The sequence below is a fragment of the Bradysia coprophila genome, assembly GCF_014529535.1.
Source record: "Bradysia coprophila strain Holo2 chromosome X unlocalized genomic scaffold, BU_Bcop_v1 contig_98, whole genome shotgun sequence".
Classification (NCBI taxonomy): Eukaryota; Metazoa; Arthropoda; class Insecta; order Diptera; family Sciaridae; genus Bradysia; species Bradysia coprophila.
Window position 1 is genome coordinate 1,451,214 of NW_023503371.1, and position 8,040 is coordinate 1,459,253.

An 8,040-nucleotide genomic window follows, 5' to 3' on the forward strand; every position below is an offset into this window, starting at 1 on the left:
GGTTTGATAATCCTAATCCAACAAAATTTCTCTCTACACTTAACCGGTAATACTAGTTGAATTTTGTCCCATTTATTTTCTAGCGCTTAACAATGTCAAAAAATTTCTTTCAATTTACTTGATAGATAAATAGCACTGCTCCTAGCTTTAACACTCGTTTGACAGACGTCAAAAAGTCTCCAAACTTGGATACATGCATGTGATGTGTGTTTTAACTCTCACCAGAAGGCATCAATACTGTCTTAACGAAAGAAATGTAAAGCCCATGCTGATACCATCAGTTTCCAAATATATTTTTTATGTTAATGTTAGGAGCAGTGCTATGGTAGAATACATTCTTGGTGATACGTGATACGTGTTTGAATAATTTATGTGAACTCACTTTAGTTTCAGTTGCTATAAAAGGACATGACTTAAATCAAATGTGAGCATGATAGCATTTAATCTTAGGTTTCATGAACGAAAAATGTAGCTTAAACATCGATCTTAAAATATATTATTACTTTTTTTTTTGGTTGTTGGTTCATTATTTAAAATGTTTTCTTTGGAATTAAAATACTCTAATCTATGTTATGTTTAAAAAATATACAATTTTCTTTGATTATAACAAATAATAACATCATCATCATCATCATTTTTTGTTTTCTTTCCTTCTTCTACTTCTTTTTCACTTAATAATCATATTGCTAATCCCTACATAGTTAATTCGATTTAATTTTCTACCAAAAATCAGCCTTAAATTTATTGTAATTTCCTCAATTTTCTTTAAGAGTTTACATTCCTTTTCTGTTCTTTTCTGTTTTTTTTTTAAAGCCGAATCAACGATTATCGTTTCATCAATAAATTTAGCTCTTTAAAGGTGGATACACATTAGGCTTTACTTTCGTCGTATTCCCAACAATTTTAACGACGATATTGAACGATATGTGAGTTAGATGTGTACAACACATGACGCACAAGATACCGAAGCTGAATATATGAAAACAATTGACATAAGAATCGGCAAAAAACTGAATATTCAGAATTCTGCGATTCTGCATATTTCGCTGGAAATGAGAATACGATTTTCTCTCTTTCGTTAAATATTGCGAAATATTGTATTCTCAACTGACACTAAATGGTAATGTGTATCCGCCTTAAATATGTCCATTGTATATATGGGGACTCTAATTTCGGATAATGAAATGCACTCGATTTTGCATTCTATTTCAACAAAACTATAGAACTTTAGAGATGTATTTTTTATGCGTACAATTTTCGACCATTTCTTGCACTCAATTTAGTTTGTAAATTAAAGTAGGTAAAGTAAAACCGAACAGCGACGATGGGAATGAGGTTAGTAGGACAATTTTTGGGAAATACATTTCCCAAAAATTGTCCCAATTTTCCCATATTTTCTCAGAAATAGTTCTTGGAATTAGGGATAAGCTTTGGCTTTAGAATGAATACGAGTTCATTTACAGAACGATTAATTAAACGTTTATCGTGGCATTTCTCTGTTTTGATATAATTGACTTTATAGAGAATATGTCGAGGGCCGACGCTTTATTTTTCAATCACTCATCTATATTGAAATTTTCAATTTTAGCTTAAGTTGAGGGTGACCACGACCTAGAAAAGTAAACCAAGCAGGAGTAAAGGACGCAAATACATTCAAAGGAGAAACCTAAATCCCGTTACAATAGTTTATGTATTCGTTTCATGCATTTGTATTAGTAAGCGTTAAGCATCAAAATCAATAGTCTACTTATGCATTTTAGTCCCTCGTCAAAATCGACTGCTCTTGGCTGGCTTACTTTACTCTGCCGTGGTATCGTCCGACATACATGTCTAGAGAAGTGTGGCACGCCATGGACTGTATTAATGGAAAACCGTTGACGATATTTAAAAATTTGAGGAAAAGGAACAGTGTACGTCACACATGAATGTCCCTAACTCATTATCCAATTAAATCCGGAAAGATTTATTCCGACAGTGCGTCATCCTACACTCGTCACTGCCCCTCTATTCGACTGAAGTTTTTGATTTTGAATAATTGAAAATATATCCGAAATTTGATTGAAACCTGATTTGAGCCACCCGAGTAAGTAAACAACATTTTTTACTACAATCAATTGAAGTCAATAATCGACGATTAGAAATAATGAGTGCAGAAAGATCGTAATTGCAAGCTGATTTCCGGGTAAATCATCAATTATACTTCACATTTTGTAAACAAGAAAAGAAAATCCATTCATTTGAGTCAAGCACTTTTAAGAACGATTTTTCGTAATTTATAATATTTGTAGAGCTACGACGTATAGAAGATACAAATAAGGTACGTTTTATGTTGAATTTCTGAAGAAGCAATTTTGATTACAGCAATCAGGAACAAAAATATTTCTGATTTCAATTATACAAATAGCCGATAATACTCTTAGAAAACATCACTTGAATTTGAATTAGGCAAAGGTCTAGAATTTGTAGTATCAGACAAAAGTTGTGACTTTTTTCACTCTATTAGGGCTTGGAACAAATCAAATGCAGGTCAGTCTATGAATTGTCGAACTTTCCAATTTAGCATGACCGGAATTTGACCTGTTTCGAAGCTTAATTTTGCCACTCCATGAACCTCTTAGAAGCGGCAAGTAAAGTATCGACTAGTGTTAACAACCAAATCCTTTACTTCATTTGTTTAACCAAAGCACCAAAGCTTTGGCCTAACCAATCATTTTGCAATTTAACAGGGAACATGATTTGTTTCTGAAAGGTTAAGAATTTCTTTTGGCCAACACTATAGCTTGACAAAAATGATCTTATGTGTAGGGATCGAGAAAAAAATAAATCGCAACGTCTGCCTAGTACAATAAAAGGATTGGCTTTGCCCTAAAATTTGGCCTTAAAAATAATTTTAGATTAGAAAAAGAAAATTTGTTTTGTTTATACTTTATAGTGATACAAAAAAAACTCTAAAAATTGTGGTCCTTAAAATTATATTTTATAATACCATCACAATTGAATGTAGAGTAAATTTAAGTATTGTTTTTATTTACGAAGCACAACGATTTTTGAATGTCATTTTTAGATTCTAAATATTTATTTTTATTTTTTTATTTCTTCTTCAAAAAATATTACGAAGCACATCCGAGCAATTTCATGCATTTTTAATGGATTATTATTAAAAATATTTTTGTTTTTAATTTTTGGTAATTCATTTTTTGCTTTTTTTTGATGTTTTTGTTATTTATAATTATATTTTTTTAAACTTTTGTGGTTTATATATATATATATATATATATATATATATATAATGCTTATTATGATGCTGTGGTTGTTATCCTTTTTTCTCTTTTTTTATCAACTTTTACATGATTATATAAATATATATTATTTATACGTAATATTATATTTAGATTTAGGTCTTTTTTCTGTTTATTTATTACTTTTATTAAGATATTCAATACGTTTAGTTAGGTGTAATTTAATACAATATTTTAATTAAAAGTTTGAAAGTTTCAAATATATGTTATGAGTTGTGGAAAAGGAAAATTTCATTTTTCTTCTTTAAAATTCCATTTATTTTGTAGCTTTTGTCTTTGTTATGGTTTAAAATTGGTAGTAAATTTGATGGTAATGTGGAATAAATTTGGATTGTTTGTGTAAGTTGTCAGGGGAATTTTTACAAATTTCATTTTAATTATTTTTAACCGATACCGATACTGAGGATTGATTTCGCATAATGTAGATGAAGTTTCGGCCATTTAGTCAAATATTAACTCTAATGGCGCTGACGGCAAGCATATCCGCAATAGGGTGTAACGTTTAGCAAAAAAAATCCTAAAAAGTCATGGGAGTACTTTTCGCAACTTTTCATAGGTGAGTCAAATTTTTTGAAATTATAAAGTATGCCAAATTGAAGCCACAGTCTCTACGAGTAATTATCATATACTCTTACCAAATATTTTTCTACACAGTCAGCAGAATTGATCTCACTATGGCTTCATGACAAAAACGTTTTCAGAAGTGCGCATGGGAGCTTCGAACTTCAAAATTTTTCGTGATCAGAGGACCATTCTGCATCGAAACTATTCGCAGGCCTTAAAAAACAAAGTACTTTTAGCAAAACGCTACACCATAGTCCGCAGTATTATTATGGTGTAGAACTTTTTTCGATCAAAGAAATCAAATCTTTTACTTCAATTCTTTAAACATACTTTTTGCTGATAAAACCTCCCTCATTAGTCAAAATATATTGTTTTCGCAACAAGTGACGAAAAGTAGGAAATTTCCGTTGCTTTTATTGCGAAAAACGTTGTATACAACTCGATAATAAATGCTTTTTATGCACACGATGTGTATTGTCACACTCGGCCTACGGCACATCTAGTGCCTAAAAGAGAATTATCACTCGGTTCAACTGTTGATATTGAATAGATTTACCTAGCACAAGTTGTTCTTCTATATTTTTTACGAAGTGGCTATTTGCAGGAGTGACTATTTGCAGAAGCCAGCAAATAGCCAAACTATTATAGAGATACTATTTGCAGTCGCCGTCGAATAGTATTTCCCTTTTACAAAATGCTGTTCACAGCAAGGTTGCCGACGAATAGCATCTTTATAATAGTTCGGTTATTTGCAGGCGCCTGCAAATAGTATTTCCCTTTTTTTGCAAGCGCCTGCCAATAGAATCTTTATAATAGTTTGGCTATTTGTAGGCAAAGTTGTCTGCGAATCACATCTACGTATTATTGGTGAGATTGTTAAAGGTAAAACTCCTCTGTATTTTAATGCCAATTTCTGATCGAGTAAAAGAATAAAAAAGTCAGTTTCACTCAAGTAGTTTAGTTCTTCAGTTCTTTGAATAGATTCTAAAATAATGTTTACACTTTGAGTGGTAGTACCGCTATTGTCAATCAAATATATGTCTACGTTTGCTTTCAATGTTTCACCGCTGATCCATTCACAAAATACGGGTTTTACACAGTTCCAGATTAACTCCAGGCCAACCCAGCTTAAGAAACATATTGAATAATTGACTCGATTTAATGACTTGTCAACTTTAGTTGACATTTAAGAATAGTCAACTTGATATGATTTTGCCCCTCTGTTTGACGTACGTCACAGTTAGCTTCTGTGCTAGAGCATTGGTGTAGTTAGTTGAAAAAAAATCTTTCGAAAACTGCCAAGAATCGAAGATAGTCTCACACCATGGTTTTATGATAATTAAAAAAAAAAATTCCGGACATCAGTTTCGTTTCCATACATCCACATGCTTAATGTATCGATTGAACAAAAATAATTAAAATAAATGTGTGTCCCACGACCAAATCATACATAAGAATAAATTCACAAGCTCTTTCGAAAAACGAATGGCGACGACGACGATAAAAGGTTTTAATATTAAATTTTCTTCTCCGTTCTTCTCTTTGTTTCATTTAAAAATTTTGTTGCTCGGTAATTCACTAATCCATTTCTCTTGTATTAAAAAGCATTGTTTAATTATCAAGTTTAAATTCAATTATTAAAAACACTTGAATTTGCAAATTGCTTTAAAAGGCAAATGGTATACGTATTTTTTACATGTCTAAAAATGTTCATATTTTTTGTATTTTTGTTTCTCATTGTAATTTATTTAAAATTTATTTTTAGAATTTTTGTGGATTCTTTGTGTTTGTGTTTAAAATAATAATTGAAAAATTTAAAATCAGATTTTAATTGAAGATAATAAATGAAAGAAAACTTTTAGGCGGCGTGTGTAAGCACACGGGTACCATCATACTAACAATCACGATCAGCATAAGATGTTTTTGTTTGAAATTTGCATTTTTTCTAATTTTTTGAGGCTGCAACCAACCAACTTTCTCGGGTGGCCCGGCCCACTCATCATTATCAGAATATACTAACATAACTAATATTTCGCTAACATTATTTCCTAAGACGGTCGATACCTAAAAGTTCCTCTGTAAAGCAGACATTTTTGTTTAACCAGCGCTTATTTTTAATTAACCGTTAGAACGTCGGGTTCAATTGAAACATCTGATTCACAGAAGAATTTTTAGATGCTTTAACTGCTTAGAAAAAAATGCAAGGAACAAATTTGCTTTCGGATGTCATAAGAAAATTTGACTCTTATATCGGAATTTTGCAAAATAAAATGTAGCGCATCACTAGCGCAGCCCAAGCCCAATCCCGCTTTTATTGATTCAATATTCAGATTTTTTTTTATGCTTTTCGCGATCTGTCATCGGATCTGTCACAATAATGCTGATCTCAACAATACAAAGCATTTAATTTCCTTGATATTATTTCCATATTTTGAACAGTTCACACTGCAATTGACCAAGAAATAAACTGGTACCCTTTGCTCTTTATTGGCCTTTAAGCAAAACAAAAAGCTGCGCAAACCAAGTGCGATTAACTATAATTATATGAACTAAAAGCAATTTCAAGTTCACCATGACAGATTACACTAGAAGATTGTATCAATCATTGTTCTACAAAGAATTTATTTAATTTTTTTGGTTTTTTCTTCTTTTTTTTTACTTGTTCAATGATTCAACAAAGAGCACCCTTTTGATATTATTTTTTTTAGTCAAAAGAATTTGTACTTATGCTAAGGCAGCTTCTTATAAAATTGAAAAATTTGTTTTTTTTTTATTCTTTTAATAAGCTCATTTTCTTTAATAAGTTTCTCACCACATTTTTGGTGGTTTTCTATTTTAATGAATAAAAATCTTAGAAATTGCAAATGAACTAAGTGCTTGTCAATTCAATTAACGTGTGAGTATGCAATTTTTTACGTTTCTATTTTTGTTTTAATTTTATTTAATTTTTGTTTTAGTTTTAAAAAACTTTTTTTTTTTTTTATATTTAAAGGCAGCAAAGAAAATAAGAAATCTTCTAGTGTAATGGTAATATTCGAAAATGAACGGCTTTTCAGTTTGATATTGGAAAATCCATAGGAAGTGAAAAATGTGTGTTCGAATTAAAAGTTAAAAAATTCTCTACAATATCTTAAATGTGATAAAAAACTATTTTTTCTTGTTCTTTTTGATTGAATCAACAGAGAAATTATTATTTTTTTTTTTATTATTATTACATTTTTAGATCTATAGATGATAATGTCGATAAATTTCGGCCATTTTTCTTTGGCACATAATAGACATCTAATTCTAAAAAATCAAATCAAATAGCACCTTACGAAAAATATTTTAAAAATATTTATTTATTGATTTATTATCTTAACTGTTTTTTTTCTTTCTTTTCTTTTATTCAACAACACTTATCTTATGGTTCACATTTATGAGAACAAAAAAAAATAATTTTTTTAACTTTGTGTTTTTAGTTAACAATTGAAAAATTTTGGTTGGTTTTTCTCTTTTTTGGTTTTTGGGTTTTACGCAGTGGATACGCTATCGATTTTGTTTTTGGATAGCGCTAATGTAACATTTATTAGAATGATTCTCTTTTGTCGAATTGTATACGATGAATAAAAACGACATACGTTAATTCATTAAAACTAATTTTTATTGAGAGACAACACTGTTTTCAATATCGAGTCTCATTTTTGTCTGTAGATGCAAGTTTGACATTCTGAATAAAGCATTTCGTCAAAATAAATGCGAGTAAAATGAGCAATGAACGAATTTAAATAAAAAAAAAGAAAAAACTGCATGAATTGTCCATTACTTTTCCATATAAAAAGACAATTTTCTAAAGGGCACACAATGGTAAAAATAAATTGAAATATTCGGTTTTCCAGTCCAGTTGATCCACAAACAGACCAGCCCGAACTAAACGGTGTCTTTGCTACACTGATAGTACGTGTTATTGGTGCACATAGATGACATTTTCATAACAAAGACACTGTTATTTGCCCATGTGGATTGTTTACTAGAAACACTTTACCCCGTGTGTATTACAATTTGTATTACAATAATCGAGAGCCAAAACTCACAAACTTCGCATTAAGGTGACAAGACAATCAGAAAGGACAACTTTTCAATGTTTGCATTGTTAGGTGCGCGCAGCGCATTGCAAATTTGAAAAATTATTCTCGTT